We start from the raw sequence: 10,763 nt of genomic DNA, 5'->3' as shown, positions 1-10,763 counted from the left end.
CTCGTTGCTCAAATACTCGCCTCCACGATCAGATCGTAAGGCCTTAATTTTCTTGCCACGCTGATTTTCAACTTCATTCTAAAATTCCTTGAACTTTTCAAAGGTTTCAGACTTGTGCCTCATCAAGTAGACATAGCCATATCTACTAAAATCATCAGTGAAAGTTATGAAGTATTGAAATCCTCCTCTAGCCGTCGTGCTCATTGGTCCGCATACATCACTATGTACGAGGTCCAACAAGTCTACTGCTCTCTCAGGAAATCCTGTGAAAGGCGTCTTGGTCATCTTGCCTAGCAAGCAAGCCTCACATGTCTCGTATGATTCAAAATCAAACGAAGTTAGAAGTCCATCAGAATGGAGCTTCTTCATGCGCTTTTCACTTATATGACCCAAACGACAATGCCACAAGTAGGTAGGACTCAAATCATTAGGCCGAGGCCTTTTAGCACTTACATTACAGACAGGTGAACCATCAAGATTTAAAACAAATAATCCATTCACAATGGGTGCAAAAGCCATAAACATATTATTCTTAGAGATCACACAACCATTGTTTTCACTCGCAAATGAATAACCATCCTTCATCAAGCATGAAGGAGATAAAATGTTTCGACTTAAACTAGGAACAAAATAACAATTATTCAACTCCATAATAAATCCTAATGGGAGGTGGAGTTGCATCGTCCCGACGGTCAACGCAGCAACTCTTGCATTATTGCCCACGCGGAAATCAACTTCTCCTCTTTCCACGTTTCTACTTCTTATCATTCCCTGCATCGAATTGCAAATATGAGCAACCGATCCGGTATCAAATACCCAAGAATTAATAATTGTATCAGCGAGAAATATGTTGTCTATAACATTAACAACAAGCGTACCTGAGGTAGAAGTACTCTTACTTCCGCCATTCTTCAAGGAAGCTAGGTATTGCTTGCAGTTTCTCTTCCAGTGACCAAGTTCATGACAGTAAAAGCACTCTTTGTCTGGAGCAGGTCCAGGTCCAGCTTTAACCTTGGGCGCTGGGTTTGGCTTGGACGTTCCAGCCTTGCCCTTCTTCTTCCAAGAATTGCCCTTCTTCTTAAAGCTAGGCTTGTTCTGTATAGCCATCACATGGCTGGTACTAGTGCTTTTCTTGATGTCTACTTCTGCTGTCTTGAGCATACCACACAGTTCATTCAAACCCTTCTCCGTCCCATGCATATGGTAGTTCGAGATGAAGTTCCCATAGCTAGGCGGAAGAGATGAAAGAATGAAGTCAGTGGCCAACTCTTTGCCCATTGGGAAGCCCAGCTTCTCCAATCGCTGAGTGTAACCAACCATCTTGATTACATGTGGTCCTACTGCTGCGCCTTCTGCTAACTTGCACTCCAGAAAGGCTTTGGACACATTGAACCTTTCGGTCCTAGCCTGTGTCTGGAACATGTCCTTGAGCGCCACGATCATATCGTGTGCCTCATGATTTGTTTCGAACTGCATCTGCAGCTCGGGTTCCATGCAAGCAAGCATAAGGTAGCTTACCTCAAGATTAGCATCAAATGCCTTCTTGTAAGCAGCCTTAACGGCAGCAGATGCATCATCAGCAGGTACTGGTGGTAGTGGGGTGTCTAGAACATTTTCCTTTTTATCGGCCCTGAGAACAATTCTCAGGTTACGGATCCAATCCGAGTAGTTTGTTCCATTCAACTTGTCCTTCTCAAGGACCGAACGCAAAGCAAACGATGTGGTGGTGTTGCTAGGTGCCATTTAATCTACAACAAAAGTAATGCAAAATACACTAAGACAAACGTATCCATGATAGAGCAAATTACATTAAACTATTTTAACAGAATCTACTCCCACTAAAATCAATATCCCTCTATTGAAACTTAGTGATTCAGGATCCACAACTAACAAGTCTACTAGTGAGCTTTAGCATCATCGCTAGCAAACGAGGTAGATTGGTAAGCAACTTTTGCTAATCATATCACATATGACTCCAGTTGTTGGGTGACATCTCCATGTCTCGGCACCCAACCGTTATGCCCCAAGGTCCTTAACCGTTAAGATGACCTCGTTAAGCAAACCAACCCTTATGCGTGTAAGTGTCCGACACAAACCCGTCTAGTCAAGGAAAACTAGTGGTACCCTAATTTCATAGACCCACCACTAATTGTACAAGACATGGGACGGTGCAAGTTTTAGTTGGGAGGGCATACGAACTTAAACTTTGTGAGGGATCATTCTACTTCTAACATCACAGCATGCAGAAAGTAAAACATAAATAGTATAGCATTCACACAGTTGTGACACAGTATGGCCCGTTTTCATATGGTGATCTCCATCTCCATAGAACCTGTTCACCATGGTGATCTCCATCTCCATGTTCCATGTGCGCCATCCTCCTGGTGATGAGTCCTCCAAGAACTAGAGCATGCTATTACGCCTAATAGCTAGTAAAGAATCTAGTAATGAAGATTACATAGTTGCTTGGATCATCACAGATTGGTACGCAGACCATTAAATACAATAAAGTGACAACACATATGGCTCCTGCCGTGTTGCCGTACGAGCGACACGTAGGTCACGAATGAGTTACACACATGCATCACATACACAAGGGGGCCATACTGATCACAAGACACATACATACATCCTGCAAAACAGAGTTAGGCGCCCTAACGTTCCAAACTTCAAATGCTCGAAACTCCATCTTCCAAGCCAAATTTAGGAAATCTAATTTCGCCGAAAACGGCAAAGCGGTTGAATTTCATGTGTAACTTTTTCTGTAGATCAATTTTCATATAAAATTCGCCCCGATCCGAGATCGTACCGAAAAGTTACGGCTAATTTACCGAAGCATACGCATACGGCAAAAATCCCGACCCCCGGTAGTAGATCTCATCTACTATTGCACATCTAATGCGCCTGGCGTATGACCCTGGATCTCGATTCGACCAATCATATTGATCTTCGCTCACTGCAACTGGATTTACGTGTATCACTTAACTCCGATGGCGGAAACCGACTGGTAGGAGTATGTCGTTACACTACCATTGCAGCAAGGGCACGAAACCAGGACATAGATCAAACGGAAAACTCGCATATCTCCATATGCACACATCCCGAATCCAAAACTAAGCAGCTACGGCTCTTGATACCACTGTTGGGATACGAGGTAGGCTACACTAGCGCAATTCAAAAATCTACCGCGTATAACCAGGAATAACTGCCGTATAAGGATCACGGGATTACCACTCGACGCACTACTGGTGCGGAAGATGTAGATATGCGTCGATGCAGTGAAGACGATCACGTAGTCGTACGTAGTCGATCAACGTAGTCGTACATAGTCGATCACGTCCAGCAGCTCCTCAGCAGCTCGTCCACGTGCAGCAAGATCGCCTCCGGTGCCGCGGCTCGTCGTCGGCTCGTCGTGGCTCGTCGGTGGCTTGTCGGCGGCTCGTCCAAGTGCTGCAGGCGCAACACCTCCAAGGTATCCACACGTGCAGGGAGGAAGCGTCACAAGCTGGACTGCTAGATCCGCGAGTTGCAACAGGCGAGGGCGTGGGAGGCGCGGCAGGTGTGTTTCGCCAAAAGGTGTAAACCCTAGGGCGCCCCCACCCCTCTATTTATAGAGGTTCCTGAAGGGCCTCTGGGTCCGCGGCCCATTAGTACTTCTAAACCTAATCCAACTCGGATCTGATCCGAATTGGGCTTCCAGCCCCTTAAGTGTGTGACCCTATGGGTTCGGATACGTATAGACATGGCCCGAGTACTCCTACTCGGCCCAATAGTCGGTAGCGGCCTCTAGCAAGACGTGCCAACTCCTATACGCACACGAAGATCATATCAGACGAACCATCACAACATAATATACATGCTATTCCCTTTGCCTCACGATATTTGGTCTAGCTTCAAGCCGACCGCTCTTTCTCGATCCTGTGATTCGGAATCCCTTTGTAGGTTAACTCTTAACCGTACGTAGCATGGCCATGCATTTTCGGATCCGATCACTCGAGGGGCCCAGAGATATCACTCTCAATCAGAGAGGGGCAAATCCCATCTTGATTGACCATGTCTCATAGCATGCTTCTTGACAAACCCGAAAGCTACCTTTATAACTACCCTGTTACGGCGTAGCGTTTGATAGCCCCTAAGTAGGTCGATCCACATCTAAAATACATGCGACAATCTCAGGTCTAAGGACAAAGCGTATATGTTGTTTAAAGAGAGAACTACTTCTCGTGTTGGGTCAGTCCTAGCACATGTCTCCACATGTGTCCACATTATTAGTTCAACATCTCCATGTCCATGACTTGTGAAACATAGTCATCAACTAATACATGTGCTAGTCTAATATTCATGTGTGTCCTCACATGAACTCCGACTAGGGATAACTTTAGAATAACCATACAAGTAAAGAGTTTCACATACAATTCACATAATTGCAAATCAATTCAAGTAGCCTTCAATGGATATTCAATGAACACAATATACAAATCATGGATACAAATGGAATATCATCATCTCTATGATTGCCTCTAGGGCATACCTCCGACAGTCTCCGCCTCGTCCGACCCTAGGTTGGAAGGTCTCCGTTTCGCCCGACCCCGGCACTAGAGGTCGGAAAATTAGTGGACCCCGCGGATAAGGTTTTGGCTCACCCAAGGGTGTGTGCAGACCAACCAGGGAGACATCGGATCATGTGGACCCTACAAGACATGGATCCAAATACCTTTCCGATCGGTAACAAGGATAAAATGATGCTGCAAAAACGGGCTAGTTGCTAGCTAAGATATGTACACCTCCTTATAAGGATATGTGTTGTGTTGCAAAAGTTGCATCTGTGGATTTAACGGGGAAGGTGAATCTTGCAGATGGGGCATCGCACACGCTCCGGCTCCGTTCCCAGTGGCAGCGAGGTGCCTCCCCCACCTCCGCCTCTGACCACCCTCGAGTCGATCTTGGCAGCCCAGACCGAGCCGTTGAGGCACATCGCTCAGGGACAGCAACAGCAGCCCCAAGGAGGAAGGGCGCATCATCAGCCACACATTGCTCGCTATGAGGATTTTCTGGGGACCCAGCCTCCTCTGTTCCACAAGACGGAGGACCCGCTTGACGCCGATGCATGGATTCGCGCTATCGAGTCCAAGTTCTCCCTTCTCACCGCACATTGTCCAGATGAGAACAAGGTTCGGTTCGCTGCGCAGCAGTTGCGTGGTTCTGCTCTCCTGTGGTGGGAAAACTACCACGCCATGCAGCCGGCCGACCACGTCATCGGCTGGGAGGAATTCAAGACGGCATTCAGGGGCCATCACATCCCTGAGGGTCTTCTGGAGCGCAAGCTCAGTGAGTTCCTGGCTCTCACCCAGGGAGGCCGCGATGTCCTGCACTATGCGCAGGCTTTCAACGACCTGTGTCGCTATGCAGGCTATCATGCGGACTCCGATGAAAAGAAGAGGGACCGCTTCCGCAGAGGTTTGAGCTTGGAGCTCAAGGAAAGGCTGAACCCCATCAAAGTGGGTTCCTATATTGAACTGGTGAACCTGGCAATTTCCCAGGAAGATTGCATGAAGGCTCTCAAGGCCGACATGAAGAGGAAGGCCCCAATGCCGGCACCCAGCCCGCCTGCCCAGAAGTACAGAATGGTTCCCCCACAAGCACCTCGCAGGCCTGCACAACCTGGGAGATGGGTTGCTCGACCTCCACCCCAGGCAGCACCTCGTTTCCTTGGTTTCCAGCCACAAGGGCCCCGCCCTGCTCTCCCGATGCCACTGCGCCCGGTCCTTGGAAACCGCTGTTTCACTTGCGGGAACTCAGGTCACTTCGCCAAGGACTGCCGCCGCAACCAGAATCAACGACCCGGTCAGAACAATACATCGGGCAACAAGGGGAAGAAGCCAAAGGTGCAGGTCCGACAAGGCAGGCTGAACTTCACCACCCTTGCTGAACTTCCAGAGGGCGCACCAGTGATGACGGGTACCTTTTCTATCTGTGATCAACCCATCCTTATTTTGTTTGATTCAGGAGCATCCCATAGTTTCATTGGGACTAAAATCAGTGCTAAGTGTGGGTTAGATTTCTGTCACACCAAAGGCACCTACATAATCTCTACCCCGGGTGGGAAGGTAGCTTCACACCAAGTGAGCCGCAAAGTGCCTATCCAGTTAGGAAAAACCCTTCTTAAGGAAGACCTGCTTACCCTTGGGATAGAAGGAATAGATGTTATCTTGGGTATGGATTGGATGACCCGACACCAAGTGACCCTAGATATCCCTGCCAGGGCAATCCATATAAATTCACCCAAGTATGGTAGCTCCACTATACACTTACCTCCCCGAGAATGCCAAACTTCTTGTGCCTATCCCGTGTCTGAAGCCCGTTTGGAAGATATCCCAGTAGTGTGCGAGTACCCGGATGTGTTTCCAGATGATTTGCCGGGCATGCTGCCTGAGAGGGACATCGAGTTTGCCATTGAGTTGCAACCAGGTACCGCCCCAATCTCAAAGAGACCAAATCGGATGCCCCCAGTCGAACTGGCAGAAATGAAAACTCAGTTGCATGATTTGTTGGAAAAGGGTTTTATTCGCCCAAGTACATCACCTTGGGGTTGCCCCACCTTGTTTGTGAAAAAGAAGGACGATAGTCTGCGGATGTGTGTGGACTACCGACCTCTCAATGCGGTGATGATAAAGAACAAGTACACCCTACCCCGCATTGATGTTCTGTTCGACCAATTAGCTGGAGCTAGAGTGTTTTCCAAAATTGACCTCCGTTCTGGCTACCATCAAATCAGGATCCGCCCGTGTGACATTCCAAAGACTGCCTTCTCTACACGATATGGACTCTACGAGTACTTAGTCATGTCGTTTGGGCTTACTAACGCACCGGCTTATTTCATGTACCTCATGAATTCGGTGTTTATGCCCGAACTCGACAAATTCATCGTGGTATTCATTGACGATATCTTGGTGTACTCGAAGAATGAACAAGAACATGCAGAGCACCTACATACTGTACTCCAACGCTTAAGAGACCACCAACTCTATGCCAAGTTCTCTAAGTGTGATTTTTGGCTGGATAGTGTTAAATTCTTGGGGCATACCATATCCAGAGACGGTATAGCAGTAGACCCAAGTAAGGTGCAAGAAGTAATGGACTGGAAGCCACCCACTTCAATTCATCAGATTCGAAGTTTTCTTGGTTTAGCCGGTTACTACCGTCGCTTCATCCCTGACTTCTCAAAAATAGCTAAGCCAATGACGGAACTGCTGAAGAAAGGGAGTAAATTTGTGTGGAGTGACAAATGTGAAGAAGCTTTCCACACCTTGAGGCAATTATTGACTTCGGCGCCAGTTTTAGCTCAGCCCGACACCACTAGGCCATTTGATGTGTATTGCGATGCCTCTGGCACTGGACTTGGTTGTGTTCTTATGCAAGACACCCGAGTCATTGCCTATGCCTCGCGAGCGTTACGGTCACATGAGTTGAACTACCCTACTCATGATCTTGAGTTAGCGGCAGTCGTTCATGCTCTGAAAATGTGGAGGCATTATCTCATGGGAACCCGATGCAACATCTATACAGATCATAAGAGTCTCAAGTATATCTTCACTCAAGCAGACCTCAATATGCGTCAGCGGAGATGGTTAGAATTAATCAAGGATTATGACCTAGAAGTGCATTATCACCCAAGAAAGGCCAATGTAGTTGCAGATGCACTCAGCCGCAAGGTCCATTGTAACTGCTTATCGGCGGTCAATTATGCCGAGACCCTGTGTCACGAAATGGCTAAACTCAACTTGGAAATTGTTCCACATGGCACCTTGAGTCATATTTCTCTGGAGCCCGCCCTGCTTGACCAAATAATTCTAGCACAGCTAGAGGACCAAGAGGTAAACCTTATCAAAGAGAAACTTGCACAGGAAGACGAAGGATATAAACATTTTCGACGGGATGGGAAAGGAGTAGTATTTTACGAAACCCGACTTGTGGTTCCAAATGATCCCGAGCTTAAGAAACAAATTCTGGACGAAGCACACCTGTCCAAGTTCTCGATTCACCTCGGCAGTACCAAGATGTATCACGACCTCCGACAAAATTTCTAGTGGAGTGGGATGAAACCCGACATTGCTCGATATGTTTCAGAGTGCGATACCTGTCAGCGAGTTAAGGCAAGCCACTTGAGGGTAACTGGCCCCTTGCAGCCGCTGCCTATTCCCTCATGGAAATGGGAAGACATAAGCATGGACTTTATAGTCGGATTACCCAATACCTCCCGCAAGCATGACTCCATATGGGTTATAGTAGACCGACTAACCAAAACGGCACATTTCCTTCCAGTACACACCACCCACACCATACAGAAATATGCAGAATTGTACCTTGATCGGATTGTTTCCTTGCATGGTGTACCTAAAACTATCATCTCTGATCGAGGTAGTCAGTTTGTAGCACGCTTTTGGGAGCAGTTGCAGATTTCGCTTGGCACGAAATTGATCCGCAGCTCCACATATCACCCTCAGACCGATGGGCAAACTGAAAGGGTTAATCAGATTTTGGAAGATATGTTGCGCGCCTGTGCTATTCATTATGACAAGAACTGGGATAAGTGTTTGCCATTAGCGGAATTCTCCTACAACAACAGTTACCGAGCTAGCCTGAAAATGGCACCTTTCGAGGCCTTGTATGGACGTAGATGCCGAACCCCTCTAAGCTGGTCGCAACCCGGAGAGAGAACGGTGTATGGACCTAACCTGGTCATAGAGGCCGAAGAAAAAGTGAGAGTCATCCGCGAAAATCTCAAGGCCGCACAATCGCGACAGAAGAGCTATGCCGATCAGAGAAGAAGACCCATCCAATTTAAGGTTGGAGATTTTGTATACTTACGAGTTTCACCGACCAAAGGCGTACAACGTTTTGGAGTAAAGGGAAAGTTAGCTCCACGCTATATTGGTCCCTACGAGATCGTAGAGGCGTGTGGACCCGTAGCATACCGAGTACAACTTCCAGAAAAGATTGCAGCGATACACGATGTTTTCCATGTCTCGCAACTCAAGAAGTGCATCAAAATTCCAACCGAGATCATTACCCCAGAAGAATTGGAGATCGAACCCGATTTATCGTATAAGGAGTATTTAGTTAAGATCCTCGACCGGAAGGAAAGACACACTCGTCGGCAAATGGTCAAGATGTACAAAATTCAGTGGAGTCACCATACGGAAGACGAAGCGACATGGGAGATGGAAGAATATCTCAACGCTAACTTCCGCGGTTTTCTTTTCGATCAAAGGAGGTACGTTGCACCAGCCACACTAGTTCCTTCTGCACTTGAATCTCGGGGCGAGATTCCTTTAAGGGGGGTAGGCTGTAACAACTCTACCTAAATTAAGTGCTTTAACTCTAAACCAGTGAGAAATCCCTAAGTTAAGAAGTGAAATAACCTTTTTAAGCCTAAGAAGCTCTCTTTTGGAGTTTGTTTTTAAAGCTTGAAATTCTATATATAAACTTACGTTTCTGCCCAAATAAGAGTTTTAAAACTTTTAAATTGCAACAACTTTGGTTAAAGGCATCTGGTCTAATTCAGAGTGGAAAGCAGTCAAAAACAACAACCAAAACCGGTTTTCCCTGCAGGACCCTGAAAATTTCTTAAGTCCTGGAATTTGAGTTTCCTCCATCTTTGCAAAGCTTTCATCTCCCGTTTTCCTATCTGAACTCGAGTTAGAGCCTTAATAGAAGTTGTAGTACCTCAATAGTGTTCCAGCTTTGTTACACTGACCCAGATCCAAATCGGGCCCAAACGTGTTCAAAATCCTGGTCAAAGTGAGGTAAACCGGTCAACTCACCCCGGATGCTTAGAAATCCTAAGTCTGGAATTCCAGATTTTTGGCTAACTTTGGCCGGAATTATCTTTGAATCCTTTTACAATCTAAACCAACACCTTAAATAAAGTTTCAAGAACTACCAGAGTTGAACAAGTTTGTTTAAGGGAGTTTCGGGTGTTGTGTTGAAAGATTCGGAGAAGGATCGCTCCAAAGCTGGTCTGGCTTGCAGCCCGAAGGGAGCCTCGACGCTAGCGCACCCGAGCATGTTCGCTCGCGCGCCGCGCGCCGCGTGGCCGTCGGCCACCAGCAGCTCGCCGGCGCCCTATCCCCAGCGCGACAGCGACCGGATGAGAGCCACGGCGCCCAACCCGCGCCCGCAACAGGACGGAGTGAGCGCAGGGCTAGCCAATCGCTGGCCAAGCGCAAGTCGCCTTCCGCCTGCCATGGCTCTGCTCCGCCAACCCTGTTCCGCCCGTTCGCCGAGAAAGCTGAGATGCCCCCGACGTCCCGCGTCTCCGCCCGCTCGCCCAACCCCCGCGGTAGCCTTTCCGCCTCGCCCGCCCAACAGACCAGAAGCCCCAGACGCGCGCCGCCCAAGGCCAATCGCCTCCGAAGACCACCCGGAGTTCCGCCTCCTCTGCCCAATGGCGTCGTCGGTCAATGGCCGCCTCGCCCGAGCACTCGCCACTCCCGGCCTTATCCTTTCCCCACCGGAGCCCCGCCTCGACCCTCCGCGCCACCCCGGCCCTATAAAAGGGGACCCCCTCGCCGGCAATGCCACCCCTTGCCACCGCCGCACCTGCGCCGCCGCTTTCCTCTCTGCGTCCTGTTTTCCCCTCTGAGCCGCCGCTTTCTCCCCGCGCCGCCGCTAAGCTTCCGTGGAGCTCACCCCTTGCGCCACCCCCACACTCCGGTGACTTCGCCGCCACCCGCAAGCCACTCCTTCCAACACACCAGCCA

Source organism: Setaria viridis, chromosome 2 (genome assembly GCF_005286985.2).
Source record: "Setaria viridis chromosome 2, Setaria_viridis_v4.0, whole genome shotgun sequence".
NCBI classification, from domain to species: domain Eukaryota; kingdom Viridiplantae; phylum Streptophyta; class Magnoliopsida; order Poales; family Poaceae; genus Setaria; species Setaria viridis.
This window is presented reverse-complemented; position numbering follows the sequence as displayed.